This window comes from Coenobita brevimanus, chromosome 23 (genome assembly GCF_032717465.1).
Source record: "Coenobita brevimanus isolate Jiangsu-jjx chromosome 23, ASM3271746v2, whole genome shotgun sequence".
NCBI classification, from domain to species: Eukaryota; Metazoa; Arthropoda; class Malacostraca; order Decapoda; family Coenobitidae; genus Coenobita; species Coenobita brevimanus.
Window position 1 is genome coordinate 57,610,279 of NC_136976.1, and position 8,026 is coordinate 57,618,304.

Sequence of the window (8,026 nt, forward strand, 5' to 3'; positions counted from 1 at the left end):
ATTGATATGGCTACTCGTTATCCTGAAGCCATTCCACTTAGAAATATCTCAGCAAAGAACGTGGTTAAGGAAATGCTAGGGTTCTTCACAAAGTTTGGTCTGCCCAAGGAGGTACAGTCCGACCGGGGAAGTAATTTCGTGTCAAATGTTTTCAAGCAGTCTCTGAAAGATTTGGGCATCACCCAGATCACGTCTTCAGCTTACCATCCCCAGACTCAAGGAGCGTTGGAGAGATATCATCAAACACTCAAATCGATGCTCAAGAAATACTGTTTGGAACATCAGAAAGACTGGGATAAAGGTCTTCCATTCGTTGTATTTGCTGCAAGAGAATCTCCAAATGAATCACTGGGCTTCTCACCTTTTGAACTACTGTTTGGCCATGAAGTAAGAGGACCCCTTAAGTTACTCAAGGAATGCTGGCTGTCGGAGGAAGATGACGTCAACCTGCTGGAGTATGTGATGAAGTTCAAAGAACGGCTGTCCATTGCTTTACAGCTGGCGAGAGAGAATTTAGGAGCTGCTCAGGAGAAGATGAAGACTTGGTATGATAAGAAGTCCAGGTTACGCCACTTTCAGCCAGGAGATCAGGTTTTGATTCTGCTACCGGTTCATGGGCAACCTCTTCAAGCCAAGTTTAGTGGTCCTTATTTCGTGGAGAAGAAACTCAGTGATGTCAGCTATGTCATCGCCACACCAGATCGTAGAAAGAGCAAGCAACTTTGTCACATCAACATGCTAAAGTTATATCACAGGCGGGACGAAAATAAACCAGTCTGCACTGTAGCTGTTCCACCCGAGTCTGCAAGTGAAGCTCTCCTGTGCAGTATGAGCCTGAGTGATAGTTTGGGGAAGAATCCTGATATCATGAATGATCTCCAGACTAAGCTTTCTCATCTACCTCCCGAGGAAAGGCAGGAGTTTTCGGCATTACTGCAGGAGTACCCGCAAGTGTTCCGTGCCACTCCAGGAAGAACCACTGTGTTGATGCATGATGTCGATGTTGCAGACGCAAAGCCAATTAAATTGCCTCCTTACCGTGTGAACCCAGTGAAAGTTCCTCTCATCCAGAAGGAGCTTGGCTACCTGTTGGACCACAAGATGATTGAGCCCTGTCAGAGCGAGTGGAGTTCTCCTGTCACTCTAGTCCCTAAGCCAGGTGGGTCACAGCGGCTTTGCATTGACTACAGACGTGTTAATCAGATAACCAAAACAGACACTTACCCTCTCCCTCGCGTGGAAGATTGCATAGACAAGATCGGAAAGGCTAGGTACATAAGTAAGTTTGATTTGTTAAAGGGATACTGGCAAATACCTATGACTGAACGTGCTAGGGAGATCTCATGTTTTGTAACACTAGGAAAGGCTTTTGCATGTTCTGTAATGCCGTATGGTATGAAGAATGCACCAGCCACATTTCAGAAACTCATGAATGTTGTAACAGAGGGTTTGGCAGGGTGTGTTGTTTATATTGATGATGTATTAATCTTCAGTGACAACTGGAAAGATCACCTATGCCATGTCAGTAAATTTCTTGAGCGTTTGGTTCAGGCTAATCTTGTAGCTAATTTGTCAAATGTGAGTTTGGTCAAGCTAAAGGTCAGTACCTTGGGTACGTAATTGGTGATGGACATGTTGCACCAGCAGCAGCTAAGGTTCAGGTTATAAGTGATCTTCCCAGACCTAAAAGTAGGAAAGAGCTACAAAGATTTTTGGGAATGGTAGGTTATTACCGGAGATTTGTTCTTAACTTTTCAATTCTTGTGTCACCACTTACAGACCTACTGAAAAAGGGAGTTAAATTTGTCTGGACCGATAACTGTGAATCCTCTTTCAGCAAACTTAAAGCTATCCTATTAAGTTAGCCAGTGCTCGCTACTCCAAATTTTGCTAAGCCTTTTAAGATGGCTGTTGATGCAAGTGATACAGGAGCTGGGGCTGTTTTGCTGCAAGAGGATGATCAGGGTATTGAACACCCTGTATCTTATTACAGTAAGAAGTTCACTCCACCTCAAAAGAACTACTCAACTATTGAGAAAGAGCTTTTGGCCTTGATTTTGGGTTTACAGCATTTTTCATTTTATTTGTGTTCTGGTTTTGACCCCATAGTCATTTATACCGATCATAACCCACTGAAATTCCTTAGTAAGTTTAAAGATAAAAATCAGAGATTGACAAGATGGAGTCTACTTCTTCAGGAGTATTCATTAGACATACAACATGTCAAGGGGAAAGAAAATGTTATTGCAGATTGCTTATCTAGACTTTAGACAGATTATTTTAGAGTAATAAGAAATTTCCTTTGTAAATTTCTTTTTCTTTGTGGGGAGGTGTTACATAGCCTATGATTTCATCATCCTTTGTGTAATTTTAACGCACAGTATGCTGCATGTTTGATCACGAGCGTGTTCTGCCTCAGTCCCCCCCTTCTACCGTTATAGTAGAGTAAGTCGTCCTTTCTGTTGTTCAGAGCGGGATTGTCAGCTCTTTGTCCCCATGGCTTCATTTGCGCGTCCTTCTTACAAGTTGTATCAAGCTCTGCGTGCCCCTATATAATGAGCTCAGTCTCTGTATCATGGCCACTTAGATCTACTCCTCATTTCGTTCACATCTCTGTCCTCCCCTGTACAGTTATTATTCTTGTGAGTGTTCAGGAAGTCTCCAACCATCTAGCAGCTGTGTAATTTGAGTATAACTGTTGTTGCATTTTTTCTTGTGCTGTGTAGCATAGGGTTAATTCTTAGGCCTAGTGAGGTTTTTTGTGATTTATGTAAAGGTTCTTTTTGTCAGTCATTTTTGATAATATTTTGTATCTGTAATAATTTATCTTGCATTAACTGAGCATTACCCAGTGTATTTTTCATTTTATCAGGGCTGACTTAGGTAAATTTACTCATGCTAATTTCGTGTTAATAGAGGCTATTGCAGTTAACCATATATTTAACCTGTTTTTTGCCATTACATTATCTTTATGAGTCCTGAATGTTTTGTTAGTTTGAGCATTAAACTTTAACTTGTAATTTTACCTCTTTTGTTTTGAACCTGGAACGTTACGGGACAGTAGTGATTATTAGTATTCTCACTTAAAGTGTACATTATCTTTCTCTGTTCCGTAACAATATACATACATATATATATATATATATATATATATATATATATATATATATATATATATATATATATATATATATATATATATATATATATATGTGTGTGTGTGTGTGTGTGTGTGTGTGTGTGTGTGTGTGTGCTCGACTCTGGGCATAGGCTTCACAGCCTGCTCTCCAGGCCCAGTAGTCCTCCTACATATCATACACCTCTACATGTCACCATTTCGGCTCTCCAGGCCCAGTAGTCCACCTACATATCATACACCTCTACATGTCACCACTTCGGCGCTAACACCCATCGTCCATATTGAATACATGCTAGGGCTGTATCATACAGGACTGGTGTATTGGTATTAGCGGGGGTATTTTTACGACATGTCGGCGGGTCTTCTGGTAGATTGGTAAAGTCTGCTTTACATGAAATTCAAATCCTTAAACCGTTCCCTGCCCCAGCGGGGATTACCTCTTAACCGATTGAGCCACCCCCTCCCTAAATGGAGGCTGTATCTAACCCCTAAAACTGGAAAAGGCTTTCCTTAGGTGAGGACACGGTGGCTCAGAAATAGAGCATCGAGCTCGTGGCCGCGGGGGTCGTGAGTTTGAGCCTCGCCCAGGACTGCCGTGCCGGGAGTGGTAGCGCGCTCCTGTAACCTAGCGGGCCTATATGGCCATAGTTGCCATATAGGCCCGCTAAATCCCTTTCCTTAGCTGAAAAAAAAAAATATTGATAGGAGATAATACGAATACAATGATTTAAGTATTACTCTCAAAAGCCTCAAGTAAGTTAAGCCTTGTGTATGCAATGTAGGAAATTCGTATAATTATTTTTCTTACATTTGCAGAAATTTGCATCTTCGGTGGCCCTGGAGCAGTCAAATTCTATCCCTGGAAACGGCCGCCGTGACTCCAACTGCTGGAGGTCTGCACACACCTCGGATATTGTGGTTAAAAGAGAGAGAGAGAGAGAGAGAGAGAGAGAGAGAGAGAGAGAGAGAGAGAGAGTGAGTGAGTCTCGAATAAGGAATTACTCGTACTCGTAATATGACGCCGGAATTGTTATAGAATCACTAGCTAGCCAGTTTTTAGGTGGTGGGTGGACGCCAGTGTACCATCACTGAGTTTTTGCCGTTGGCAATGAGTTATGAAAAAGAAAAACTCGGATGGAAAAAGTGGAGAAACAAGAGGTGGAAAAAACAGAAACAAGAAAGCATTTGGGATGGGAGGAATTTCAGAGTTCAGTACTCATTATCACATTCCACGCTGTACTCACAAAACACTTCTAGCTGGTAGAATGTAGTGATGGATATAAACTCTGAATCTCTTCCCATCCCAAATGCCATCTTGTCTGATTTTTTTTTTTTTTTTTTTTTTTTTCATCTTGTATCTGCAGTTTATCCCTACAACTTATCACCAATTTTAGAATAAAATGTTTTGTGCCCTGGCTTATAATGTTTAGTGTGATTAACTCCTTCAGCACGGCGAAGTATTTTGTATTATCTTGCTATTTTCATGCGATATTATCCAGTTTAGAAGAGATTTTTGGAACTGTAAGGGTTAGATATGGCCTGCATTAATGTCCTCACTAGTAAGACACTCCTAAGATCAGTAAAATGTCAGGTAGTAGCAATATATATATATATATATATATATATATATATATATATATATATATATATATATATATATATATATATGAAACTTATCGAAGGAGCCACGTATATTTCTGTCTTGTTTCCGTCACATTAGTGTATTCGGCTTAGGAAAGAAGTTTGTTGCTCAAAGTTACCAGCATCTCTAAGTCTTCACAGTAGCACGATGTCTTTTTCAAAATATTTTTTGCAGCCTCCAAGCGATTTTAATCTGCTTGGAAAACCTCTCATGCTGAAGGAGCTAAAACAGTACCAAAGACTTCCTGATTTGTGTTAGTTTGATACTGTTTGCAGCTAAACTATCGAGGACTAAAATCAGGCCGAAATCCTTTATCCCTTTCAATGCAATAATTTTACCGTATTTACAAAGCATTCTCAGACTCCTATAACTTACTCAGTTGAAGAAAATCGTCAGGCGTTACCTGGAAGACTTTACTATAGTTGTCCCTACCATGTGAGAGTTAATGGTATGCGTAACTCATGCTCCTATGACTCACTTACACAAGAATAAGCTCGTCTAGCGCTAGTTGCCATGCAGTAACGGAGTTGTCCCGACCATAAGGATGAAGTTATTTATACGAACTCCAGTCTGGTAACACATGCTCTTGTTCATTCTCGCTGCCTCTTGATTTTATTGGACTTGCGAAATACTCTCGTACCGAAGGGGTTCATGGAGGACACATTTAACTCCCCTTGTTTGAAACCATCTCCAAAACAAGATAACACTGTCAGTAAATAAACACATATAAATAAATAAACAAATAAATAAACCATACATATCAGGGGAGGAAGGAAAGCGATCAAAATTCAGTACATAAAGCTGTCACTGCCTGCTAAATAGAACTCAGGTATTATGCTCTGATTAAACTTTTTTTTTTTTTTTTTTTTTTTTGACAGAAATCCGACGTAGTCAAGGGACAAGTGCTTTATATTTTAGGTATTATGGTTAACCCTTGACGATTTTATTCATTTCTGAGAAACATTACTTTAAGAAGGTAAGAACTGTATACAAAATGTCCCGCGAGGTATGTGGGAAACTTCAGTTGATTCTGAGTAAAAGATACTTTCTCAGGATGGGTCCAATTCTCAACTGTTACGAAGCTAGAGTTATTGATGGCGTTATGGGCGAAAAATGGTCTACAGGTCATTCATAAGTCATCAGTAACTATAGGCCTAGCTCCTTATTGGCTATCAATGAGACTCATGTTGGTATAGAATATTTACCGGAAATTAATCCAAGAATTACTCAATAAAGCTTTTCACATATCTCGCGAGACATTGTATCTTTAAGCATTTTTATTCAACAGACAGACACTACGATACATCCAGCAGTTGAATTAGGATTGTATATTTTGTTAAGTATTATATTTTGGTTTACTACTAATGATTTAATTCATCAGAGAAAAAGTATACGCAGTCACATGGTTAGATATTGCATATGTCAGCTTATGTGTGCATGAGGAGTGAATCAGAATGTCAGTGAAAATGTAAAACAAGAAGAAGAAGAAAGAAAGAAACTAGAAGAAAAATGCTTCCCATCAGGTGAAGGAGAAATGGTAAATATTAACATGTGATGAAATAGGCTACCCTGGTCAACGAACACGCAAAGGATGAACAAATGATAAAAAGATAAGGCAAAACTTTGAAATCCCTGGCCGCTGCCTAAAAAAAAAAAAAAAAAAAAAAAAAATAGTGCAAATATGCAGGTAAGATTTGCATGTTAAGCTCATTAGGACGTGCGGGTGGGGGACGAGGGAGGGACGTAGGGGAAGGGAGGGTAGGGGGAAGGGGAAGGGGGAGTAGGGGAGTGGTAGAGGGAAGGGGAAGGGGGAGTAGGGGAGTGGTAGAGGGAAGGGGAAGGGGGAGTAGGGGAGTGGTAGAGGGAAGGGGAAGGGGGAGTAGGGGAGTGGTAGAGGGAAGGGGGAGTACGGGAGTGGTAGAGGGAAGGGGAAGGGGGAGTAGGGGAGTGGTAGAGGGAAGGGGAAGGGGGAGTAGGGGAGTGGTAGAGGGAAGGGGAGGGGAAGGAAAGGGTGGGGGGGGGAGAAAGAGTTGGAGAAGGGAGGGATGACGGAGTGAAAGGGAGGGGAGAAGAGATGAGGGAGGTGGGACAAAAGGAAGGGGATGAGAAAGCACAGAAGGGGAGAAGGAAAGGAGAGTAGAGGAGAGGAGGAGAAAACGGGAATTGGGAGATTGAAGGGAAGGGGATGAGACAGTAGAATAGAGGAAGAGGAGGTAGGAGTATATGAGAAGGGGAAGATGGGGAGGGTTGGACAGGTAGGAACAAGGGAAAAGATAAGGGAATAAACTAGGAAAAAGAGATCAACAGAAAACGTGAAGGGAGGAGAGAAGACGGAGAGTTGGAAGGAGAGAGGAAGGGGAGTAGGAGCGGAACAAAGAAAGGGAGTACTGGAGGGGAAGACTGAGAGGAAGGTAAAGCGGCAGGGAGGTTGAGAGGCGAGAGCAGGGAAAAAATAGAAGGGGAGAACAGAAGAGGGCGAAATACATGAGGGAAATGGGAGTAGGGGAGAGGAGGGGGAAGTAGAAAAGAAGAGAGGAGTACGAGGGAGAGTGGAGTTTAAAAGAGGAGAAAAGGAAAAGGAGAGATGGAGGGAAGAAGGAGGGTCGGAAGTAGAGGGGAGGGGAAAGTAGGGGAGGAAAGATGAGAGGGAAGAAGAAAAGGCTGTCATTAATGCCTGTCATTTACATGAAGGTCATTAAGGCAGAGAATCAGTTGCTCAGTCTATGTCTTCCCCCAGAACATGACCGGCAGCAGTCGATGTTATATCCAGGTCCCAGGTCATAATGCTGGGTGAATATACTGTAGACAAAGGGATTAACTTTGTCCAGGAATCTGACTTGCCCGAGAATCGAACTTGAGCTCTTCCAGTTGTGAACTAGATGTGGCAACCCACGCACCAGGGGAGGGGTGGGGGGGCTGGGAAAGGAAGGGGGAATAGGAATGGGAAGGCAGCCACAACTTTCTCTTCTTGTCGTGCGACATCACATGTTTTCAGGATTTTCTATTTACCCAGGACATCATGCAAGGAATTAAGAATTTCAAATGATCTCTCGTTTATTTGCAAAGATGGTAAAATGCTATTACTCTTTTATATATATATATTTTTAGTTAGTTACTGCATTTGCTATTACTTCATTGCTTGATATCTGTATTTTATATATTTTTTTAATTAGTTACTGCATTTGCTATTACATCATTGTTTGATATCTGTAATAACACGTTTACTATTGTCTATATGATTGACC

General features: G+C 41.4%; 1 long non-coding RNA gene across 1 annotated transcript in view; it reads left to right on the forward strand.

Moving 5' to 3' along the window:
* The window catches only part of LOC145392917 (uncharacterized), a 41,534-nt gene extending 37,479 nt beyond the window's left edge, over positions 1–4,055 (forward strand). The window contains exon 3 of the long non-coding RNA XR_013896080.1: positions 3,956–4,055. This is a non-coding gene — a long non-coding RNA (uncharacterized LOC145392917). The remainder of the gene's footprint in view (positions 1–3,955) is intronic.
* Positions 4,056–8,026: the final 3,971 nt, after the last annotated feature.